At 37.1% G+C, this 26012-nt stretch overlaps 1 protein-coding gene across 1 annotated transcript in view; it reads left to right on the plus strand.

The window, feature by feature from the left end:
- The first annotated feature begins 4313 nt into the window (after nt 1-4313).
- The window catches only part of PAK2 (p21 (RAC1) activated kinase 2), an 87297-nt gene continuing 65598 nt past the window's right edge, over nt 4314-26012 (plus strand). The window contains exon 1 of the mRNA XM_061194314.1: nt 4314-4620. The gene's annotated coding sequence lies outside the window, so the exon portion shown is untranslated. The remainder of the gene's footprint in view (nt 4621-26012) is intronic.

Below are 26012 nucleotides of genomic sequence, written 5' to 3' on the forward strand. Positions count from 1 at the left end.
ACCTACTAATAACGGTTCTTTTTTAAGATGTGTTTGAGAACTTATGTATTGAGAAAGGCAACCCAATGCCATAAAGCAGAAATATTAGAGATCTTTAAAATGATGAAAATTTCAACCCAGTCTTGTTTCATAGCTGTTTAGTATTTTCTTATAAGACAGAATTCCATATCTTTTTTTCACAGTGAGATTAATATAGTGGCTTGAAATAGAATTATATGTCAGTAAAGATTCAGTAACATCAACAACATTTTGGAATATGGTTAGTCAGGTGGGGGAACACGGTACTATTTAACCTCTTAAGTGTGTGTGTGTGTGTATTTTCTTTTGTACATCGAAGCCAAGTTCCTCAGTATTTAAATGTTTTCAAGTTAATATTTGAGATTGTGGCTTGGAACATGATTCAGCCATTTTCTCATTTATACAGGTATTCAGAAATGTAATAAAAATGTGAATGTGAGTGAAGATACTTTGATATGACTTTTCTTGCCTGATAAATGCTTGCAGATGACATCACTTTTAATATAACAGAGCATTTCTGGTTTTGAACTCTTTGTATTATCTTCTTTGGATACTTAAGAAATGAATAAGCACTTTATTTTTTAAATCAGTTTTGTAATTCTGTGTATGGTCTTTTTTGTTTGTAGCCAAGAAAATGGGTATTGTTCTGCTGGTCATTGTGTTCCAGTATTTGTTCCACTTTTATGGTTTATTTTTCTTAAAGTATCATGTAATGTTCTTTGAATGAAAATAACAGAGACTCAACTAAGGGTGGTGGTGGGGTAGAGATTGTTGTGTGTGTGTGTGTGTGTGTGTGTGTGTGTGTGTGTATCTCAGCCACTCTACTAGGAACTTAGATTATTTAGCTAGATCTCATGGAGGATAGTACATACGTGACTTGGGAACTGAGAAAATATTGATATATTTCTGCTCTAATGATTTCAGAATATAATGAGTTTAAGGATTACTCTAGTCACATAGTCTATTCATCTCATGCTACTCACCTATATTTTGATGATTGATACTAATTGATATGATATGGAGATAAAGAACTTAGGGTGAGGTGACTAACACCTACCTGTATTATCCATCAAACTTACAAAATATACTACCGGCAGGTAGTTGAATATAGGGTTTAGTAGGCTGTGAGAGAATGAAATAATATAGAGAATTGTCCTAGTCAGTGATAGGATGGTAGGTTTAACTGCCTATCTGATTTCTTGCACCTCAGACCTTACTTCTGGGATTACCTTCCTCCTGAAGTATATCTTTTTAAGATGTTCCTTTAGTAGGTCTCTGTGGTTGATAACATCTCTGTTTTTGCTTGATGATATCTTTATTTCACCCTCACTCTTATTACTGATAATTTAGCAAGATATATACTTCTTAGTTTAGTTATTTTCTCTTGGTAGTTTGAAAATATTTTTCCATTGTCAGATGGCACACATTGTTGCAGTCGAGAAATCTATGCTAAATTTAATAGTTGTTTCTTTGTAGCGGTGTCTTTTTTTTCTGCTTTCTTTATCTTTGGTATTCTGCAGTTTCACTTTGATGTGTTTGAGAAGATTTCCTTTACTTATCCTGTTTGGGATTCACTTTGCTTCCTGAATCTGAAGGTTCTTGTCTTTAATCAATTCTGGAAAATTCTTAGCCATTCTCATCATATACTACCTCTTTTGTTTTCTCTTTTTACTCTCCTGAATTTCTCGTTAGGCAAATGGTATACCTTCATAATCTATCCCCATGTCTCTCAGTCTTTCTTTCATATTTCCTCTGTCTTTGGGCTGCTGTCAGTAATTTCTTTTGATCTGTCTTCCAGTTTATTAATTCTCTCTTCAACTGTGTGTAATCTATTTAACCCAAACATTGGCTTTGGTTTCAGTTATTATATTCTTTATTTCTAGAAGTTCTACTTGGCTCCTTCTCAAAGCTGCTTGGTCATTTAAAAAAAATATTATCTTGTTTCTTGTTTAAAAATAGTATTCTGTCTTACTTTGCTTAATCATTTTAATAAACTTATTTTATATTCTGTAATCAATAATTCCAATATCTAAAGTTCATGGGCTTCATTATTCTGTTTATGGTTTCTGGTGATTCACTTCTGGCTTATTTTCTCAGATGTATTATATTTTGGGTGCTCATGTTTAACTTTTGATAGCCTGTTTGTCTGTGGAAATCCTTTCAGTCCTGTGTTGAGAGTGAACCTGTGCAGTGAAGATTTGTGTTTGTTTCTTCCAGTTCTCCAAGCATTACCAGCCTGGGACATTTTCTTGACTAAGTTTCCTGGGCAGTGTAGGTACTATAAATTTGAACTTTCAAACCCATGTGAGGGAAAGTTTGTGGTTATGAATTCTAAAGGGAAAGTTTTTTTCCCCTCGATGCCAAAGTCCAGGCTAAAACTTACAAGTATCTGCATATCGCCCTGGGTTGGTCCAGGGAATTTTTTTTTTCCAGTGTATTCTTAGAGGGTATAGCCCTTTGAGTTTTCCAGCCTTGTGCAGGATTATAATCCCAACACCTTCTATAGGCCCAAGGCCTTGTCTTTGGTCTCTTGTCTCATGTGCAGCCAGTAAAACCATAGATTTTTCTGAGATAAGTAGGTTCTTTCAACACAACACAACACAATAGGCTTCACTGACCTGGTTACTACTCTGGTTTCTTGCTCCCCCCTTTGGGTTGAATGTGGAGTTTGGAAGACTATCAGATGTATTCCTCTTTCTTCCTTGAAAGCTTAGTTATGCCTTTGAAAGGATGTTCTATTTTATCCAGCATTTTGTGTGTTTAATAGTGGGACTGTTTTTCAAGTTACCTAATGGTGTGCCACATTGCTCCTTGAATCCCTTCTCTCGTACTCTCCATATCAATTGAGTTTTTCGCTCTACATCTGTCAGTAAGAACAGCCTGGCTACTACCTATCTGCACTTCCACGGCTATTGCTCTAGCATCAGTCATGATTAATGCCTCCCTAGTTTATTCCCTTCTATTCTTGCATCTCAATACTCCATTCTCCATGTAGCAATCTAGTGATCTTTTTTTTTTTTTTTAATAACTTTATTTATTTATTTTTGGCTGTGTTGGGTCTTTGTTGCTGTGCGCGGGCTTTCTGTAGTTGCGGTGAGCAGGGGCTACTCTTTGTTGCAGTGCGCGGGCTTCTCATTGTCGTGGCTCCTCTTGTTGCGGAGCACAGGCTCTAGGCTTGCAGGCTTCAGTAGCTGTGGCACGTGGGCTCAGTAGTTGTGGCTTGCAGGCTCTAGAGCTCAGGCTCAGTAGTTGTGGAGCACGAGCTTAGTTGCTCCGTGGCATGTGGGATCTTCCCCGGCCAGGGCTCAAACCTGTGTCCCTTGCATTGGCAGGCAGATTCTTAACCACTGTGCCACCAGGGAAGCCCTCTAGTGATCTTAAAGTGTAAACCAGGTAACATCACTTCCTTACTTACAACTCTTTAATAACTTCTTGGAATAAAGTCCAACCTCCTTACCGTGTCATTTAAGATCCTTCCTGACCTGAATCTTGTCTTCTCTAGTGTTTTTTCCCACTATGCTACTCTTCTTGCACTAAACTGCAGTTACACAGGCCTTCTTAACTGACCTTAGCAAGTTCTTTTCTTCCTCCTTCTGTCTGTAATGCTCCTGGGAGCTTCTCATGGCTCTCTCTTTCTGTTCTCAGCTTAAATGTCACCTCATTAAAGATGCCTTCCCTGGCCACCTTATCCAAAGTAATCATCCTAGTTTTTCCCTCATACCAGATATCACTATTTTAATTATTGTATTTTCATATTTGTAAGTTCCACAAAGACAAAGCGACTTGTATTCACCCTTGTATCCCTGATATACCCAGCAGTGTCTGGTACATATTAGACACTGAAATATTTGTAGAATTAGTGAATACATTAATGAACTCCTCCATGGATAAAACATAGAGGCCTTAATTTGCAAGGAGGTGGGGCTTAATTTAGCACCAAAGTATATTAAGAGCTGTAGGTAAAAAGCAAAATGGATAGTGGATGAATTCCCAGGAACACGTATCCTAGAGCAGGTTCATATAACAGGAATCGTCTTTCAGCATCATTGGTTGGCCACAGACCTGACTGGAGGCAATGCTGAATTACATGAGGAAGTGGCGGTGTCTCTCAATATAAAGAATACCCAAAAAAGGCGGGGGGTTGGGGGGTACGGGGCTGGGGGGTGGCGGAGATAAGTGGTACACACCTCCAAACTACAACTCCCAGCGGGCCCCGCGTGAGCCCGCCCACTGGGAGGCGGTGCCCGTCTCCGCCCCGTGGAGCTCCCGGCTTCGGCCCCACCCCTCCCCGCTCCGCGCCGTAGCCCTCCCCTAGGGTTGTGGCCACGCGCAGCGGCGGCGGTTGTTCCGCTTCCCCTCTGGCCTGGGCCGTCGCCATTGCCGAAGGCTCCCTACCCTCCCTTCCCGGCGCCCGCGGGGCTCGGCTGCCGCCCGGCCTAGCAATAACAGCAGCTACGTTCCAGCGCGGTTCCTCTTCCCGCCCCGCTTCCCTTTCCCTCCCCTCCCCGCCCCGTGTCGCGCGCTTGCTCGGGGCGGCTCCTGAGCTCGCCGGGAGCTCGGCCGGAGGCTCCTCGCTGGGGCGGGGACCTTTCCTCGCCTGGGGTAAGTGTGCAGACAGGCCGGGACGCGGGCCGTCGCTCTTCTTCCTTCTTCCTTCTCCGCGGCCTGGCCGGCGCGAGCGGCCCGGGGCAGCTAACCTGCCCCGCGCGGGGCCGGGAAGCCGCCACCTGCGTGCCTGGAGCCGCAACTCTTGGGGCGGTGGCTCATTGTCTGCGCCCTCCGGCTGTTTTCTTCCCCGACTGTAGCCTGAAATGGGAAGCTTGCTGGGCTGGTGAGGTCTAACTCTTCCTGGACCCGGCCCTACCCTGAACCCTGTCGCGCCACAGTCTCTGCCCTGTTGATCTCCCTTCCATCGCGTTTCCAACCTCCTTTTCTCCATTTACTTTTGTGTTGTGCAGAACGTTGCGGGTTTTGTTCCTCGATTTTTTCGTCTGTTACAGAATCCTAGCCCCTCCTTGCTGTCTCTCTGGTCATCCCAGTTTCTTTGCTTAGGCATATTGTCTAGGATCCCTTTACTGTTTTCTAAACTGCAATCTGTGATCTCTTCCATATTCCGCGTTAGTAGAAACGAATAGTTTTCCGAGGGTTTGAGGGCCTCCGCTTAAGAACAGAACTTTCGGATCTTCTCGTGATTCCTGTTTGATCTTCAGCCAGGAGGTGAATATTTGCTTCTTTAGGTAACTTAGGTGAAGGTTGGCTTTCACCATGTTTGGCTTTCTTTCAAACAACATACACAACATGTTGCCGAATATTCCTCAGTGGACTCAACCTTTTGACTAATTCTTTAAAGATAGAGTCATCCAAGAACTGAAGAGTGGAAAGTAATTGCCATTGTCGCTAGTCGTTGTGGAGTTGTACTACCAGTCCTTGTATCTTATCTTTAATGGGAATTCTCTGGGCAGTGCGAGCGTGATTTCTTTCCTCCTTGATAAATAGTGCTAACTCCCACTGGTATAATTATCTGTTTTATTTTACAAGTGATCTATAGTTTTTTGTTTTCTTTTTAAACCTCTGTAAAAAGACAATCAAAATGGTTAGGCCTAAAATTAGACTACGACGAGCAGTGTTTTGGATCAAGGTTGTGCACGTCACGTTTTTTCCCCTGCTCTGTTTGACTCTTCCGCTCTTGTAAGTAGGCAGGATATTGAAATGTAGAAGAATTTGCTCTGGGGGTTTTGTTTTTGTAGGTTTATTCAAAACAGTAACATTAAATAAAGTTAGATTGGGATGAGGCAGTGAACAGTAATTTTTAAAGCAGGTTAGAACTTGTCAACTTTGCCAGGAGCTCTGTGGCATTAGTAAAACACACTCATAATCACTTATATATATTTTGTATATATGTATGAAAAAATATATATATAAATGAAAAGCTTTGTTCATGTTCTCCTATTAAGGGTGTTGATTTGTTAACTCTTTTCATCCTTAACTTTTAAATCTTTCTAGTAATTAATTAACCAGAAACACTGATTTGCATTATGAAAAATGAACCTTAAAGTGTTTCTGGCCCGTAATATATGTAGGTCTTAAACCCACTTTCATGTTTTGGTGAAAGAGGTTGACCTAAATTCAGTGAATTCTGTGTTTTCACTTCAATACTGTCATTTTGGTAGTGTCAGTTGTCCTTAATTCAGTGAGAGGTCTTCTTGGCCTAAGGGGTTAAGGTCTAGAAATGTTGGAGTGTGAAACTAGGTCTGTTGATGTCAGCTTCTCTGCCAGTTCTTTCTACAAACAGACGCTTTTACTGAGGAAGAGTTCTGGGTATTCTGCTTCTCTTAGAACCTTGATTCTGGTTTACAGTTATTCAAAGAGAGAGTTATTCTTTTGGACTTTGTGACATTAAATACTAGCCTTGAAAACCCAAATTCATAAAGTAAGTTTGTGGTTGGAGTCTATCTACTAAACAAATGAATAGGGGTTCCTATGATTCTCTGATCTTTATGAAAGGGCGATTTCCAAGTAGACATGGTTAACAGTGGTGTATCTTTTCAATTGTACTTTTTTAAAGAGAAAACTTAGAACTTGTTCAGGTAGCTAAACATAAACTTTCAGTTATTCTTTTTAGAAGAGAGAGACCTTGTTCAAATAGCTAGGGATGAAATAAATAGGTAGGTATTGTTAAATTCTTTCTATGTTTAATCTGTCAATATTGATTATTCTAATATTTGAGTATAATATTTCTTTTGGCTTTCTGAATTTTCTACTTCTGATTAAAGTGTGAAACTGCACCTTCTTCAAGTCTTTAAAGCTTTTGGGTTCTGATCAATTTGTTTTCAAAAGCCCTTCCAATTAGTGAGAGGGGGTAATTCCAGACTAATCAGGGAGGGTGTTAAGTTACTTGCGAATCTGAGTTGTCCCTGGTATCCTTTTTGTACCTTGGTAGAAGCAGAAAGAGATGGAAAAAAATAGCCCCCGTTGCCTTGAAGAAATACTGATTATTTTCTTCTGTGACCAGAATTGAGTTTCACTACTTCTTCATTTTAGGATCACTAACCTGAATAAGAGTAGTCAGTCTGAACATTCATGCCGGATTTCAGAGGTCTAGCCTCTTATCTTTGAGGTACAGTAGTACTTGTCATTCAATGTACCACAAGTGGTGAGGAGCTGGAGACCTGGGTTTGAATGCTGGCTCTTCCACTTGACCCTGGGCAAGATACACATCCTTTTCAGGCTTGTTTTTTTCATCTGTAAAATGAGGATTAATAATAACATAATACACATTTCATAGGGCTATTTAGAGCAAATGAGATAATGCAGGGAAAAGTACTTAGCAAATGCAGTGTTTAAGTGATTAATGTTAGTTATTATTAATATTAATATTAATAATATTAATAGTTAATATTCCATTCTGAAATAGGTTTTATATTTAATTGCTTCTACAGCAAATGTTATACTTCCAAACTTAGATTTAAGACTGCTTTCTGAAAGTGATTGGAATCTCAGGGCCAAGTTTCTGAGACCATAACTGTTAAAAATTACTTTTCAGGAAAAAAAATAGTTTCATCACTGAAATAAAATACAGGTTTTTTGAATACATGTTTCTCAGATTTTAAAATAGGCATACTTCTCATAGAAAATTTAGGAAGTAGTGAAAACTATTAAGGAATGGGGCAAAAATTACTATATAAAAATCAGCCCCCAGAGATAACCATCATAACAGATGAGAATAGTGCCTTTTTTCCTTATTTTTAAATTAAATTCCAAAGGTAGTCAGTACATGCTTATTACAAAAGGTTCGAGCAAGTCAATTATTTAGAGTAGAAAGTGAAAATTACTTTCCTTACTTTTTAGTCCCATTCCTTACAGGTGCCCACTGTAAACAATTTTGTGTTCTTTATGCGATTAGAAATAAGCACAGTGTATATGTAGTTTTACCTTGATTTTTTTTTTTAATTAAAAACATCTAATCATTATAAATTCGTTTCCATCTCAGTACTTGTAGTTAAACCTCATATTTTTAATAGTCATGAGATATTCCATTGTATGGTTGTACTTTACTTAATTATTCATGGTTATTTGTTATTTCCACTTTTGGGCAACTAAAACTGGAGCTTTAATGAACTTCCTTATACCTTTGTGCACATGCACATGTATACAAGTATTTCCATTAAAAGGATTCTTAAGTGTGCATTTTAAGTTTTGATAGATGGCAAATTGCCTTCCTAAAAGACTATACTAATTGAATTGTAGAAGCTCTTTACACATAGTAGATATTAATACTTTGCCTTCTGTTTAAGACGATCTTTTACATTTTATCTTTATCAAAAAACAGTCTTCTATATTTTCTTCTGGTACTTTAATAACTTGTATTTGAATCTTAATACTTGCAGATTTTTTTTTTTGGGGGGGTGCTTGGTGGGGTAAGAGTTTGGCTACTGAAATAAAATACAGGTGTAACAGTATTTCAGGAGTTTGAGGTTGGTGTAAAAATTAGTCCCATTATAGGGATTCAGAAAGGAATATTTTAATCATTTTATTGTAAGCATCACATCCGAAAAGGGGGGGGAATGCCCCCTTTGGCCCCTATTTCTTGTCATCTACCTAATTCATCCTCATCCTTCAAATTTCAGCTTTTGAGTATAGCTTTCTTTGGGAGTCTTTCCTGATTTCCAGTATGACTTAGATATTCATATTGCTTTTATATGTTTTCTTAACATGTCCATAATCTTTATTTGCAGTGTGCTGAAAGAATGAGTTATTCATCTGGAAATGAGAGTTATTTCTCAATTGTTGTCAATTGAAATTAGTCAAAAGGGAGGTGCAAAGAACTCAGTAGTGTTGGTTAAAAGTGATGCACATACATATGTATGCATACTTTTAACCCCCTTTTAACCTGCATTACTGAGTTCTTCCTAACATCTTTCTGATCAAGCTGTTACCTTGTAGGTAATATTTTTTCATGTAAATGTTTAATAGGTTCTGGAAAAACACAAGGTTTTATTTTAATCTTGCATTTATTTCATAAGAACAAGGTTATTTGTTTCATAAGAACAAGGTGTATTTTAATCTCAGCTTTTAAAAAATTAATTCCTATTCCGGGAATTCCCTGGTGGTCCAGTGGTTAGGACTCTGCACTTCCACTGCAGGAGGCATGGGTTTGATCCCTGGTCATGGAACTAAGATCCTGCATGCCACGTGGTGCAGCCAGAAAAAAAAAAAAAATTCCTATTCCTTTTAATTTGAGATTAGTAGTTTATAGGCTTATGAAGCAATAATGTTATATAATAAACACGTGAACAACAAGAGTTGGAGTAAAACTTTTAAACACAATTTCAGGTGCTCTAAAGAACAAATTATTAAAGAATAAAAAGTTACATTGGCAGATATAATGGTAAAAATATAACCAGATGTTTGATAAAGAATAAAGTAAAAAAAAAAACCCTTAATTCATTACCTGTGGATAACTGCTGTTAATATTTTGATGTTTCTTTATATTTGTGTGTGTACATAGTTTACTCTTCTAAAATTGGAATCATTCTGTATAATTTGCTATCTTGCTTTTTTTAACTTAACCTCAAATCTTGAAAGTTTCCTTCTTTCTCCTTAAAAATTCTATTTAAAAATGATTTTTTAATGTTTGCCTAACATTCCATTGTACACCTATGCCTTAGTTTCATTATTCTCCTATTGGTGAATGTATAACATTTCTAGTATTTTATATAAATAATGCTATGATGAATATCTTTTTATTCATCCCTGAGTATTACTTTAGAATATTTTCTTAGAAGTGGAATTACTGAATGAAAGGGTATAAGCATTTACAAGTGTTAAATTACCCTTCAGAAAGGTTTGATGTATACCATCACTAGCATTGTGAGTCTCATTTTGTTGCTATCCTCATTGAAACAACCATCATTCTTAATGAAATTGTTAAATTTGCTTATTGCTAGGCAAATAAAAAATACAGTTTAATTTGCATTTCCTGTTTAAATTATAATTTTGTTTTTGTGAATTCGATTTAGTTTTGTTATTTCTGATAAGTATACAGAAGTAACTAGATTTTTTTTTAGTAAGTTCACTTTTTCCTTTAGAAAAAATTTTTTATACAGTTTTTAAAGTTACTTTCCATTTACAGTTATTATTAAAACATTGGCTGTATTCTTCGTGTTGTATAATACATCCTCAAGCCTATCTTACACCCAATAGTTTGTACCACTAGAAGTAACTAGATTTTTGTGGTCACGATTATTTTTATTATCTTGCTGGACTTCAGTAAAATTTTATTTACTTTTGTTTTTCAGGTTCATTGTCTTACCTGAAAATAATAGTAACTTTTGCTTCCTTTCCAATAGTTATAATATTTATTAGTATTTTAGCTCTTTATTACATTGATCAGAATCTCCAAGACACAGTTATATAAGAGAGGTGATAATTGTCTTGGAATGTCTCTGGTATTTTTACGATTTAAGGATGAATGCAGCTGTTGGTTTTAGAGAGAAATTTTTTATTATTTATTCTGTTCTTTGTAAAAAAGAGGAGTGTCTTCCGAATTTTATCAAATGTTTTTGTAACTTATTTAGGTGATGATAAGATTTTTCTTTTAACTACTGATAAAAGTATATAAATAAATTTGCTAATAACATTCCCAAAGGTTATATATCCTAAGGCATATATCATGAGGAATCAAAACCCCACTCTTGTTAGTCAAGTGTACAGAATTTATTGAAAATAGAAGAGAGTCTCATAGAACTTTAGTTTAATAAGAATACACAGTCCATATGGTAACTTCTGTAGTTCCTTCTGTAGTCTGGAGAAATCCTTACTTACTCATGAGTCAGTTTTGAGAAATTTGTATTTCCCCAGATTATATTTTTAAAGATTCTCAAATTTATTATTATATGGGTGTATGTAATATTTTTTTTTTAATTTTTTTTTTTTTTTAAAGATTTATTGATTGATTGATTGCTATGTTGGGTCTTCGTTTCTGTGCTAGGGCTTTCTGTAGTTGCAGCAAGCGGGGGCCACTCTTCATCGCGGTGCGCAGGCCTCTCACTATTGTGGCCTCTCTTTTTGCAGAGCACAGGCTCCAGACGCGCAGGCTCAGTAGTTGTGGCTCACGGGCTTAGTTGCTCCGCGGCATGTGGGATCTTCCCAGACCAGGACGCGAACCCGTGTCCCCTGCATTAGCAGGCAGATTCTCAACCGCTGCGCCACCAGGGAAGCCCTGTAATATTTTTTATAATTAAAATCTGTGGTGTTCATCTCCACCTTTTATTAGTGATTTCATTATTTTTCTTAATTTGATTTGCCAAATGTTTGTCTACTTAGTGGTTTTTAATAAGAAGCTTTGAGATTTATTCTGTTGATTTTCTAATTTCTGCTTTTTATTTTGCTCTGGTTTTTCTTTTTTTTTTTTTTTTTGGTTATACAGTAAATCCCCTACATATGAATGTGTTCCATTCCAAGAGCACATTCGTAAATCCAGTTTGTTCGTAAGTCCAACAAAGTTAGCCTAGGTACCCAATTAACACAATCGGCTATATGGTACTGTACTGTAATAGGTTTATAATACTTTTCACACAAATAATACATAAAAAACATGCAAAAAATAAAGAAAACGTTTTTAATCTTACAGTACAGTACCTTGAAAAGTACAGTAGTACAGTGCAACGGCTGGCATACATGGGCTAGCATCGAGTGAACAGGCAAGAAGAGTTACTGACTGGAGGAAGGAGAGGAGGTGGGAGATGGTAGAGCTGAAGGATCATCAGCAATAGGAGATGGAGGGCAAGCTGCAATTTCACTCACACCTGACGTTCACTACCAGCTACATCACCGCTGCTTTTACGCTTGCTTCTACGCTTGCTTCTGGACATCCTGGGCTTGAAATAAAGATACTGTGCTACTGTTCTCTATACAGTACTGTACAGTAAAGTACACAAAAGCACAACCACTTGTAGAGGATGCCCGCATGTGACAGGGTATGCCAGACATGTGAATTAACTTACGTGGTTGGACCTGTGAACACACGTTCACATCTTTGAAAGTTCACAACTTGGAGGTTCATATGTAGGGGACTTACTGTACTTTTTCTAACTTAGTAAATTCTTAGTTCTCTTTTTTTTTAAATGAAAACATTTTTAATGCTCCTAATTTGCCTCTGAGTACAGCTTTGGCTGCACTCTAAAATGTCTGTGAATGATATTCTTATATTCATTGCTTTCCAAATAGTTGCTAGTTCTAGTTTGTTTGACTCAGGAAGTATTTGGTATAGTTCTATTCACTGTATTTTCTTTCATTGTTAGTGGCTATGTTTTTTTAAAATATCTTTAAGTTTATTGAGGGTTTCTTTGTGACTTAAAGCATAATCCAATTTGCTAAATGTTCTTTGAAAACTTAAGAACATTTTCTGTTTGCACGTACAGTTTTATATACACACATATCTGTCAGTTAAACTTTATTCAAATTATCTTATTATTCCTTATTCATAGTTTTTATTAATTATAAGATAGTCTTTATTAAGTTTTTAATCTTAATCTGTCAAAGACTAAGAGTTAGCATTGTTTCTGAAAAGCTTGTGCTTACATTGGGGCCTTTACATTTTTGTTTCTTCCCCTTGAATACTGTGTTCCTTTCATATGTCACTGTTTTAAAGAGGCCTTACCTGATCAGCCGTCTAAAATAGCCTCCACCTGCTCCTGCTCAGTATCTAACTTCTTTCCCCTCTGTGTTTTTCTTTATAGCACTTCCACCTGAAATTGTTTTTTCATTCACTTGTTTATCTCTTTGCTATTCTGTTCAGAACTTAGAACAAGTATGTATGCAGTATGTGTTTGTTAAGTAAAGAGTGTCCATTTTTATTTCTAATGACTTTTATTTTTTTAAAATTAATAGACTTTATTTTATACAATTTTAGGTTCACAGAAAAGTTGAGCAAAAAGTACAGAGAGTTCCCATATACCCTGATCTACCCCCTTCCTCAGCTTCCCCCATCATCAACATTCTGCAATGTTTGGTATGTTTGTTATGATTGATGAACCAACATTGACACATCATTATCCATCAAAGTTCATAGTTTACATTAGGGTTCACTCTTGATATTACACATTGTATGGGTATGGACAAATGGTGGATAATGACATGTATCCACCATTGCAGTATCATACAGAATAGTTTCTTCACTCCCAAAATTCTCTGTGCTCCACTTATTTATCCCTCCCTTCTCGCTAATCCCTGATAACCACTGAAGCTTTAACTGTCTCCATAGTCTCACCTTCTCCAGAATGTCATATAGTTGGAATTATACAATATGTAACCTTTTCAGCTTCTTTCACTTAGCAGTGTGCATTTGAGTTTCCTTCATATCTTTTCATGGCTTAATAGCTCATTGCTTTTTTATGCTAAATAATACTCCATTGTTGGGATATACCACAGTTTGTTTATCCGTTTACCCACTAAAGGACATCTTGGTTGCTTCCACATTTGGCAGTTATGAATAAAGCTGCTATAAACATCCAAGTTTGGGTTTTTCATGGACATAAGTTTTCAGCTGATTTGAGTAAATAGCATGGAATACGATTGCTGGATTGTATGGTAAGAATCTATTTAGTTTTGTTAAGAATCTGCTAAAACTGTCTTTCAAAGTGGCTGAACCATTTTCCTTTCCTACCAACAGTGAATGAGAGTTCCTGTTGCTCAAATCCTCACCAGCATTTGATGTTAGTGTTTTGGATTTTAGCCATTCTAATAGGTGTGTAGTGCTATCTCATTGTTTTAATTTGCAATTCCCTAATGAAGTATGAGACTGAGCATCTTTATATCAGATACTTCTTTTGCAAATATTTTTTTCCACTCTGTGGCTTGTCTTCATGTTCTCTCTATCCTAATGATTTTTATCATGTTTTTGGTGTAATATTATTGATGCATGTTTAAGTTCTATACTGCTAAAGATCTGCATTACACCTAATCAATAAAAATAATTGTCATATTTAATCTTTCTAAGTCTCATATTTTACTTATCTTAAATTCCCATCTGTCCTGTTATTCTTTGTTCAATAAATTATTATCCAACCTTGTCTTTCCATGCCATTTTTAGTTGTATCTCTTTTAAATTACATATAGTTTATTTTTGTTTTAATCCAAAGTGAATACTTAAAACATTTATGTGTATTGTGATAGTTAATTCTGTTGGGTGTGTTTCTGTTATTTTATTTAATGCTTTCTGTTTTTTAATGATTCATTGCTACTACTTCTACATTTTTGTAAAATATACATAATGTAAAGTTATCATCTTAACCATTTTAAAGTAAAGTTAACCCTTGAACAACACGAGTTTGAACTGCACAGGTCCACTTATACATGGATTTTTTTCAGTAGTAAAAACTACAGTACTGCCCTATCCAAGGTTGGTTGAATCCTAGGATGCAGAACTGCAGATACAGAGGAACTTTGGATTTGGAGGAACCATGTATATGGAGAGCCAGACTATAAGTTATATTCAGATTTTTGGCTGTGTGGCGGGTCGCGCCCCAACCCCCAAGCTGTTCAGGGTCAACTGTATACAGTTCTTTGGCATTAAGTACACTTACATTGTTGTACAACCATCATCACCATCCATCTCCAGAATTTTTCATCTTCCCTAACAGAATCTACGCTCATTAAACACTGACTCCCTGTTCCTCCCTACCCACAACCCCTGGTGACTGTCTCTAATCTACTTTCTCTTATGATTTTGCCGTTTCCAGATGATTCATATAAGTGGAATCATACAATGTTTGTCCTTTTGTGTCTGGCTTATTTCACGTAGCATGTTTTCAAGGTTCATCCATGTTATAGCATTTATGAGTACTTAATTCCTTTTTGAGACTGAATAATATTCCATAGTGTGTGTGTTTATCCTGTTATCTGTCAATGTCTTAAAGCCAACTAATCTATACTTTAAGTGAATTCAACTGTAAATCTAAAATTTAAAAAAATAACAATTTCTGATTTGTCAGTCTGAAAAAGAAAATTATACTTTGACTCCCCATAACTGAAGACTGGCTTATTCTTTTAACCAACCCTCACTTTAATGTTCATTGTCAGTTTCTTAATCTTATACTTAAATTGAGTCATCATGTATGCCAGCTAACATACATTTTCATTTAATATAGGAGTAACTGGAAGGCACATTTAGTAATTATTAGGTCACTAATGTCCACAGAAACTTTCATGCCATGTGGTCTCGCATTAATTTTGTTTCAGAGCTTCCTATATCTGATGGTGCTAGGAATCTTCCTTTTTCTTTTTATTGAAATATTTTGTGACTGATTGTGTCTTGTACATGTTTATTAATGTTGCCTGATACATTAACTCCTTACGGTCTTCATACTTTTTTTTCATTTCCAGAAATATTTTTGGTTATTTTTAGTTCTGTTTTCTTCCTTGAAAACACTTACAGTAATTAGGTTGGCTTATCATTTCTGTCTTTTGTGTGAGCTTCTCGAATGTTTGTCTTTAACACTCATTTGATTTTCCTTTATCACCTCCAATGTAGGCTTTATTTCTGCTATGGAAATTTTAGTTTCTTTACATCCTTTAAAAATTTACTCCACTCCCTTTTCTTCTTAAATTACTCTCATTTCATCTTGGTCTTTTCTCTTCATATATGCCTGTTTCATGGATTTTGCCAAACAGTGTTTGGAACTTAATTCTGTGTCCTGAAGTAATTTTTTTTTTTAATTTATTTATTATTTATTTTTGGCTGTGTTGGGTCTTCGTTGCTGCGTGCGGGCTTTCTCTAGTTGCGGCGAGTGGGGCTACTCTTTGTTGCAGTGCACGGGCTTCTCATTGCAGTGGTTTCCTTTGTTGTGGAGCACGGGCTCTAGGCGGGCGGGTTTCAGTAGTTGTGGCACATGGACTCAGTAGTTGTGGCTTGCGGGCTCTAGAGCACAGGCTTAGTTGCTCCGCGGCATGTGGGATCTTCCCCGACCAGGGCTTGCACCCGTGCCTCCTGCATTGGCAGGTGGATTCTTAACCACTGAGCCACCAGGGAAGTCCCTGTCCTGAAGTAATTTTAATTCACCTTCTAAGTTAGACTCTGCTTCTGTGAAAGGTAATTTTGTCTCTTTCTTGTGCTGCATTATTTTTTGTTGGGATCAATGTTGAATTTTTTCCTGCTTATTCATCCTTGAATGGTAACAGTTATCTATTACTTGATATGCACTTGTCAGAAACATTTGTGGGATTGATTGTCCTTGCCTCTACAGTTGACTGGGATTCTGGTTGAAACCTCTTCTTAGGTGTATTGCTAAAGGATAAATACAGCACCTAGCCTGAGTTCCAGTGATAAATTGGCATTCATCGTATAGGGTAGTTCTGGGCTAGGATGGTGGGATCTTATGGTACCCTGGTTTCTAGTATGTGCTACTATTAAGGCTCTTCCTGATTCTAACCAAGTACCCACAACACAGCACTTTGCTTGTGTGACTACACCTCCCAGGAAGCCATGTGCCAATCCAGGTTTTTCTGCCCATTTACAGCTCCACTTGAACCTTACATACACACAGGCACATAGAAACATACTTGTTTTCTGGAACTTGCATGGCAGTCTCCTAAATGTATGTAGAAAGATCAGAAGAGATGATAAGGAACTCCAGCTGTCACAGAACCCACTTCTATATAGCAAGAAATGGCTTAGCAAGGATGACTGACTAGCTTGTTTCTTTGAGGCAGACTTTGGGTCTCCAAATAGAAGTATGGCTAGCAGAGAGGAGTGAACTATCTTTATATCTTCTTTTAGGCAAATGGTCAAACTTTCTTTTATGAAACAGAACATGGATGGGTCATGAATCTTTTCTTAGTTCAGATTGCGTGACGTTATAGCTAATGGAAAGCCTTCAAAGATTTTATATAAATTGTCTTCGTGGAAATTTGGGATAGACTCCATGGTGACTTCTGATACGATACCATTTTTTACTACAATAAACTGGTTTCAGTTTTTGTTTAACTTAGATAACTACCTAAGTAATCAAATAATCAGTCTGCAGTTGATCTTCATTTTTCAGTATAAGGTCTTAGATTGATAAGTTTTCACTTTGATTGTAGGAAAATGGCATCTTGTTACAATTTGCATCTTTTTGATGTCTAGTTGAACACTTTTTATATACATACAGTCCCCCTACTTAACGATTTTTTGACTTTACTATGGTGCAGAAGTGGTATGCATTCAGTAGAAACCATACTTTGAATTTTGATCTTTTCCTGGGCCAGCTATACAAGGTTCAGTACTCTGGTGGTGCTGAGCAGAGGCAGCGAGCTGTAGCTCCCAGTCAGCCATGCAATCACAAGGGTATACACTTGTGATACACTTAATAACTGTTCTGTACCCATACTACCATTCTCTCGTTCACTTTAAGTACAGCATTCAATAAACTACAGGAGATATTCAACTTTTTGTTATAAAATAGGCCTTGTGTTAGATGATTTTGCTCAACTGTCAGTTAATGTGTTTTGAGCATGTTTAAGGTAGGCTGGGCTATGATGTTCCTTGATAGGTTTAGGTGTATTAAATGCATTTTCGACTTAACGATATTTCAACATACATATTGTTATGTAGCCCCATCGTAAGGAAGATCTGTGTTTGTTGCCCCTCCCCTCTTTTTTCATTTTGAATCGCCATTTGGGGTTTGCGACCAAACTTGAGGAAAGCTAGACTTCACTCTGTTGAATACATTTCTTCTTACTTCTTTTTTAAGTTTTTAATTTGTTGTTCCTTGCTTCACCATTCACTACCTTATAGGCACCTTTGAAGCATTTTCTGAGTCTCACCCCTTTACTTCTTTCTTGCTTAGTCATAGTTTCACGTTTTTAGTGTAGTGATTGGGTGAAGGCCAAGGGGAAGAAGAAAAAAAGGAGGATCACATTTTGATTACAAAGTTTCTTTAACACACTGCTTCCTCTGTTTACAGAGACCTTCCTCTCTTTTTGCTTGGCAAGTTCTTTCTCATCCTTCAAAGGCCAGTTCTGATTTCTTTGCCTAATTACTTTCATATGCATAGGAGCTCTGGGTCCTCTTTTCCATTGCATTCCACTCATCCCTGTCAGCTCTTATCTCATTGCGAAGTAGTCATTTGTTACTCTTTTCCCACTGATGGTGAGCTCAAAACTGAGACTACATCTTAGTTATCTTTGATCTCTAACATCTGACACATTGTATTCACAAAATAAATATTTCAATGACTTAGGAAGGACATACTAAGAGTTTCTTCATTCTTCAACCATGTCGTTTTCCTGCTTCTAGTGTGAAATGTAAAAAACAGTTCTTTCTTGGGAGTGTAATTATGGATATTCTGTTTTTCTTTAAATTTTATTCTGGTTTGGGTTTCTTTGTAATGACCTTGTACTACTTTTATTATGAGAATAAAAGACACTTAAAACCAAACCTCTCGAACTTCCAGGTGTTCCCCATTGCCCAGCACCTGCAACTTTATGGTCCCACTTAACAGTCTTATTTCCCCCTACTTGCTCCTATGTGCCCTTTTGTCTTATGAACTAGATCATTCTTATTGTTCCTGTTGCCTAGAATCCCATCTCCTGTGTAGGAGTATGATCTGTTGTAAATGGAGAAATGCTTGTAATAGAGATTGAGTAGTAAGAATTTAGACTAATGTCCTGCTGGTCTTATTTTGAATATACAGTAGTTAAGGTGAGGTGCTTGGATGAGTTTTATCAGTTGTGAGGATCGAGATAAATGGAGCATTTAATTATCTTAGCTTTCTAGAATAGTGATCTTAAAGAAGATAAAATAGTGAAAATAGCTTCGAAATTTCCTGGGTCTCCCCTAGCCTAAAAAAGGAAACAAACTTTGCTTGGCTCCGATGCCATCACAGATACACCTTTCATTGATTGATTTATTCATTCAACAATACTCATCTCTGAGACACATGAACTAGACACAGTGTTAGGTATTAATGATGTAATGGTCAACAGAATACTCACTGGATCCATGCTTGTGGAGTTTATAACGTAGTTAGGGTAGACGGACTTTTAAAAGCAAATCCATTGTGATGAATGTTAAGACAGAATAAAATAATGTGCCTGGGATGGGAGTGAGGAGGCATCAGAGAAGGTTTCCTGAGAAAGTGACCTTTAGGCCAATAATACTTGAAGTAGGTGTTTGACAGGTGGAGGTGGTGAACAGTAGGGTGACCCGTTCAATCCCAGTTTGCCCTGGGCTTTCCTGGGTTTAGCACTGAAGATCTTGTGTCCCAGAATAACTCCCCCAGTTCCAGGGAAACTGGATGATGAGTCACTGAACAGAAAGTTTTCCAGAAAGGTCATGTGTGAAGGCCTGAGATGGCTATTAGAGAAACTGAAAGAATAGACAAAACTTAAAGCCTGTTGAGGGAAAGTCTACAGAGAGCTGAGTCTAGAAAATTAGGGGCCTGATCATGCATGCACTACTGGGCTTCATCTTAAGTATCCTACTTAAAGGCTTTAAGAAGGGGACTGAAGTGATAAAGTTTTATGTATTTTAAAGTGGCTCCCTGTGCTGTAAAGAACAGACTGGGAGAGACTGAGTGGATTTGGGGACAGTAAATAACAATTATTAGGTTACAGGCTACAGCGACTTAGAAGTTGAAGAAGCTGTTTTGGGAAGCATAGATAGTTTTGAGAATTAGGTTATTTCGATAGTATTATGAAATCCTGAAGCAAATGATTTTCAAAAATTGTTTTCCTCCAAGAATGCTAATTTCTTAAAAATGGGAAAACAAACCTTTTTACTTCCATATTTTTCCATCTCATTGGATAAAAATTTTACTACCAGAATAAACCGAGACAGCAGTTTTTTTGTTTTGTTTTGTTTTTTTTCCACATACGAAGAACAGCAGCATAGAATGTAGGAGGCATGGCTGTGAAGTTTTAGAAGTGATTATTTTTCTGAATACAGTGAAAAGTGTAACTTGAAATAGTTTTGTCACCTTCAAAGTAGTCCCGTTGAAAGGCAATGTGATTATTCCAGTGATGTTTCCATTCTTCAAATCATTTTTCAGAACTCTTCTCTTTGAAATACTCTAGGGGACTGCCGTATGTTCTTTAGAGTATCTTCTTCAACAGAGGCAGACCTTCCATCTTTGCCTCTGCCTGTTTCCATCAGTCCCCGTTGCTTTCTCCACTACATCTGCCCCACCGTGGTTTCTTTCTTTTCCTTTAAATTTAAAAACATGAGATATAATTTGTATATGATAAAATCCACCCTTCAAAAGATGTACAATTAAGTGGGTTTTTGTTGTTGTTGTTGTTTCTGTTGTATTCACAAGGTTGTACAACCATCACCACTGTCTAATACCAGAATATTTACATTACTGCAAGGGGAAATCTTACACCCAATAACAGTCACTCATTTTACCCCGAACTGCACCCGCTTGCGCCAGGCAATCACAGATCTATTTTCTGTTTATAAGTTTGTCTATTCTGGACATATAAGCAGATTCATACAATATGTAGTCTTCTGTGACTGGTTTCATTTAGCACAAGGTTTTCAAGGTTCATTCATATTGCAGCATGTATGAGTACTTCATTCCTTTATATGGCTGAATAATATTCCATTTCATTTATCTACATAGGAGTGGAATTGCTGAGTCATATAGTAACTCCATGTTTAATCTTTTGAGAAGCTACCAGCCTGTTTTACAGAGCAACTGCATCATTTTGCAATCCTGCCAGCAGTGTATAAGGATTCCAGTTTCTCTACATCCTCACTAACACTTGCTATTTTCTATCTTTAGATTATAGCCATCCTAATGGGTGTGAGATGGTATCTCATTGTGGTTTTGATTTGCATTTCTCTGATCACTGATGAAGTTGAGTATCTTTTCACGTGCTTATTGGCCATTTGTTTAACTTCATCTCCTTTTGGAAAGCATTTTATGTTCCGAATTGAGTATTTTAGATGAATGCTTCTTAGAAATTTTCTGTAATGGGCTAATAACTTTTGTACAATACCATAAAATGGAAATGAAAGAAAAACCAGGCAAAAATACAAGCCCCAATTGTTGTTGTTAGAGTCAATGGCAAATCACTCTGTCAAATTGCTCTGAAAGTTTCTAAACACTTATTCTCACTTTCTGTATTTCATTCAGTACGGGTAATAAGTAGCCAGTCCACATAACACTCTTCCAGAGGTACTGCTTTAAATTACTAAAAGGCATTTGAAAAGTAGTTCAACTTTTTCCATGTTTGAACTCAAGGCAGTTGCTTGATTCTTGTGTTTTCTCACTTCCGGATATGTCTACCAATTCTAATTTGCTATTGAATTAATCCCACCGAGGGCTGATTTTGAGGCTTGATGAAAATAAGCACTGCATACAGATTTTTTTTTTTTTTTTTAAACATCTTTATTGAAGTATAATTGCTTTACAATGGTGTGCTAGCTTCTGCTTTACAACAAAGTGAATCAGTTACACATATACATATGTTGCCATATCTCTTCCCTCTTGCATCTCCCTCCCTCCCACCCTCCCTATCCCACCCCTCTAGGTGGTCACAAAGCACCGAGCTGATCTCCCTGTGCTATGCGGCTGCTTCCCACTAGTTATCTATTTTACATTTGGTAGTGTATATATGTCCATGACACTCTCTCACCCTGTCACATCTCACCCCTCCCCCTCCCCATATCCTCAAGTCCATTCTCTAGTAGGTCTGTGTCTTTATTCCCATCTTGCCACTAGGTTCTTCATGACCTCTTTTTTTTTTTTTTTTTTTTTTTTCCCTTAGATTCCATATATATGTGTTAGCATACTGTATTTGTTTTTCTCTTTCTGACTTACTTCACTCTGTATGACAGACTCTAACTCCATCCACCTCATTACAAACACCTCCATTTCATTTCTTTTTATGGCTGAGTAATATTCCATTGTATATATGTGCCACATCTTCTTTATCCATTCATCCGATGATGGACACCTAGGCATACAGATTTTATATAAGCTGGTTATATTTTATTGGGATAAGCTAGAGGGTACATTTTTAGCAAAAGATAACAAGGCAAATTGGGTTTGGGGCCAATGAGGGTAGCCTTCTGTCCTTCTACCAGTTTTTCTCATAGGACCCTCAATGTTGATGATATTGTTCTTGTTGAAGGGGTTTCTGCTAGGTGTTCAGAAGCACAGAGTAGAAGCTTACCATAAAGCCTCTTATACTTCCAACCATGTCACCCTGAAATCCCAATATACTTATTTGTTTGTAAATAAATAGTCACTTCGCTGTTACATCCTTATTCTGAACATAATTTTTTACTTCATTGTTCACATTTATACAAAAATAAGCATTAGTCATGCTTAGCCCCTTTTTGACCCTGTAGCCATGAACAGTCTGTGAGCATGAGCAGTTCATTATCTCCTATCTTACAAGGTCTAGAAGGTCTAAGTCCACAGGCTGTTCCTGACTTTGAAACCTTATAGTCTAGGAATACTGAGGAATACATTCTTAGAGTATTCAAATTACTTATGCTTTTGGTGGTGAAAATTCTGGAAAAAAAAGTGGGTTATTAGAACATGTTTCTAGTGGCCTTAAACTAATGAACGTGTAATAGAGTATTTATGAATCATTTGAAGTGTGATTTTAAACATTTGTTGGTGCTTCTGTGTTAAAGAGCATTATGTTACACAGTGTCAGATTGATACAAAGAAGTATGAAAAGTGTTCCTTGGCAGCCAGGAGTTTATAATCTTGTAGAAAGAAGAAAAGTTAGAAGTTGGTTGACTGAAGTTCAAGGAAGTGTGTAAGTGTCAAATTAATAGATAGGACTGTATCACTCTGGGTCCAATCAGGAGAGAGACCACACGATAATTTGAGCATGGAAGGACTATTGACTATAGCAGAATGGAGTAGTGAAGGATTAGCTAGTAGTAAAAAGTAAATAGAACTCCAAAGAACGTAGGAATAACTCATATCTCAGCACCTAGGGAAGAGTCCTCCTTCCCCCAGAAGGGGAAGGTCCAGACCTTGTTGGACAGAGCATGGCTGTGGATCGTTGAATGACAGAGAAGTTGATGTGGTGCTGTATTGGTAGTATGTGCTGGACATCTGCGCCCTAGGGTGCTCGTAAAGTTGTTCACGGGGAGGTGTTAACTCCACTACAAAACCTCCCACGAAGAAAGTGTGAGGAAGCTGCTGGCTGCTGGGTATGCTGCTGGCCGCCTTGCCCTATAGAAGCCTGGTGCTAGAGGAGCCTGTGAGCAAGGGCCCCAGAACCAGGAAGCAAAACAAAACTTTTCTGCTACAATGTCTCTCCTGCGCCCTCTGCTGATTAAGTTTAGCATCATGCCAACTGGCCAAAGAAAAATACTTGAAGATCCCAGATGTTTTCACAGTAGACAAAAAGGATGAATTTGGAATTGAAAGACACTAAATCAGAAATCAGCATGGTAATGGTAATAGTGCTGCAGGAGCTCAGAGAAGGAGCAGAGATCATATCAGGTTATGAGAGTTAAGGAAGAAGTACTATTTGAAAGAGCCCTTGTAACATGAGTAGGGTTTTTTTTTTTTTAATTGAAAATGACTTAGGGCTTCCCTGGCGGCGCAGTTGTTAAGAACCCACCTGCCAATGCAGGGGACACGGGTTCGAGCCCTGGTCCGGGAAGATCCCACATGCCGCGGAGCAACAAGGCCCGAGCGCCACAACCATTGAAGCCCACGCGCTTAGAGCCTGTGCTCCGCAACAAGAGAAGCCACCGCAATGAGAAGCCCGCGCACTGCAACGAAGAGTAGCCCCCGCTCGCTGCAACTAGAGAAAGCCCACGCTCGCTGCAACTAGAGAAAGCCCACGCACAGCAACAAAGACCCAATGCAACCAAAAATAATTAATTAATTAATTAATTAATTTTTAAAAATGACTTACTGTTTTTCCTTATTAGAAAAATAGTACATGTTCATTTTATAAAAATTAGAATATAGACAAGTATTTTTGTCTATAGTCTCTAGATAAAGAAGGGAAAAGCAGTCAGGTCTATTACCCATGAAGAGAACGATTGTTAATTGTTTGACAAAATATGGCTAGATAGTGGATATAGTAGGGAGGAAAAGCTTTTTATGATGGTGCTTGCTGCTGCTTTTGTATCTTTGTTTACAGGAAAAAAAGTTGGCTTTGAAATATAATGCTAAATTATATAAACTAGCATTTTGAGGAACTTTCTATCTTTGGCGTTAATGAGATTTATTTATGTAACTTCACGTTTGTGAAAGAGACAAGTTTGTCAAATAGACAATTACTAGACATCACTTTTCATGCTCTTTAAGTGACCATTAGGAAGGTATTTTCTGTTGTAATCACACTGATGGAATGTTGTATCTTAGAAGTCCATTGTGCTTGTCTCCTCTTTGCTCAAAGATTTCCATATGAATCCTCCTCTTAGGAATAGGGTTCTAGCAGACTTAATCTGAGAAAACAAATTGAAAACTGAATCTTGCCCTTTTTGAGATATGGGGATTAATTCCCCCAGATAGCAAAGGCTGCAGGATTCTCATGAAAGAGGAAGACTTTATTTTTTTTAAATTTAATTTCTATTTTATATTGGAGTATAGTTGTATTAGTTTCGGGTGTACAGCAAAGTGATTCAGTTATACATTTACATAGTATATCCATTCTGAAAGAGAAAGACTTTATAATACCATATCACTGTTTCTTGGCATTTATTTTTTAAAAGTTAGACAGTAATTGTAGAGAATGAAAACAAAGTTCTTGTGTATTAACCAACAACTGGCTCATGAATGATTAGGACATATAATGTTAGGCCTGTTTTCAGAGAAATATCCTATACTGCTAAATTCAGACTAGTTCCTGTTGACTTGTAGCCTTTTAACCAAGTTGGTACAAAAGTGAATTGTTTGCATTCCTGTTTTTGATAAAATTAGGAAAACATTAAAACTTTAGTGTAAGTTTAGTTTTTATGCCTTTTAGATACGATAAACACTCATCCTCTGACCGTATATGAACAGTTTAGAACTGTCCAATTTGAACTTGTTGCAGTGATGGAAATGTTCTGTATCTGTGCTATCCAATATGGCTAGTGTGATGAAGAAACAATTTTATTTTTATTTCATTTAAATTCATTTATATTTAAATAGCCATATATGGCTAGTATGGCCTAGCCATGTTGGATAGCACAGCTTACAGAATGGTGTGTTCATAAGGAAAAAAGTTTTAAAGATAAATAATTTGAAGATGACTTTAAGAGCAAATTCCCATTCAGGCGAAAGCAAGAAGAAGTAGAACTTAGCAGAGCTTAGCAAGACATAATTTTAGACAGGATGCTGACCTCAGAGTGAGGATTATCCTTTAATTTGTAGACCAAGGTGTGCAACTTAAAAAAATCCCATAGGAGCCTAGAGGGTAAAATAAATGAACTCTTTTTTCTCTACCTGGCAAATACTTGTTCATCTTTCAGGGGGCTCTCTGAAAAATCTGTTCTCACTTCTGGACCACCCAAGCTACTGCTCCCTGGTTCCCTAGGAAATGGTAACAAAGCTTCCCCGTAATCCCGGCTTCCATTTTGTTTCTCCACAAAACTTCTCATACAGCTAGATTAATGAACTAGAACAAGGCCAAGTGTATTAAAGAGTATATTGATGCGAAGAAACAAACATGAGCTCCTAGGTTACCATCTATAAGAGCCTTAACAATAAGAAAAATGGGTTAATAGAGATGATTTATTTTAAAATAAAATATATAAATTTCATTGAAAACAATTTCCATTCAGGGTTGGTCTGTCTACATTCTAGCACTTCATTTTCTCCAACTATCTTAACTTGATATTTTTTGAAGAATTTTTTACATCACTGAATTTTTTACAGTCACTGATGTGATAACAAAAATTGGGTCAAGATCCATTTCTTCTTTTAAGGCGTTTTTTGAAATGCATATCCCTTGGCGACATCTGTTTCTATAACTTATTCACCTACTCTCAGCTCGTTATAGTAAGCATTTGTTGAGCACATACTATGTGCTAAGCTCTGTAC

The sequence above is a fragment of the Eubalaena glacialis genome, chromosome 6 (assembly GCF_028564815.1).
Source record: "Eubalaena glacialis isolate mEubGla1 chromosome 6, mEubGla1.1.hap2.+ XY, whole genome shotgun sequence".
NCBI lineage: Eukaryota > Metazoa > Chordata > Mammalia > Artiodactyla > Balaenidae > Eubalaena > Eubalaena glacialis.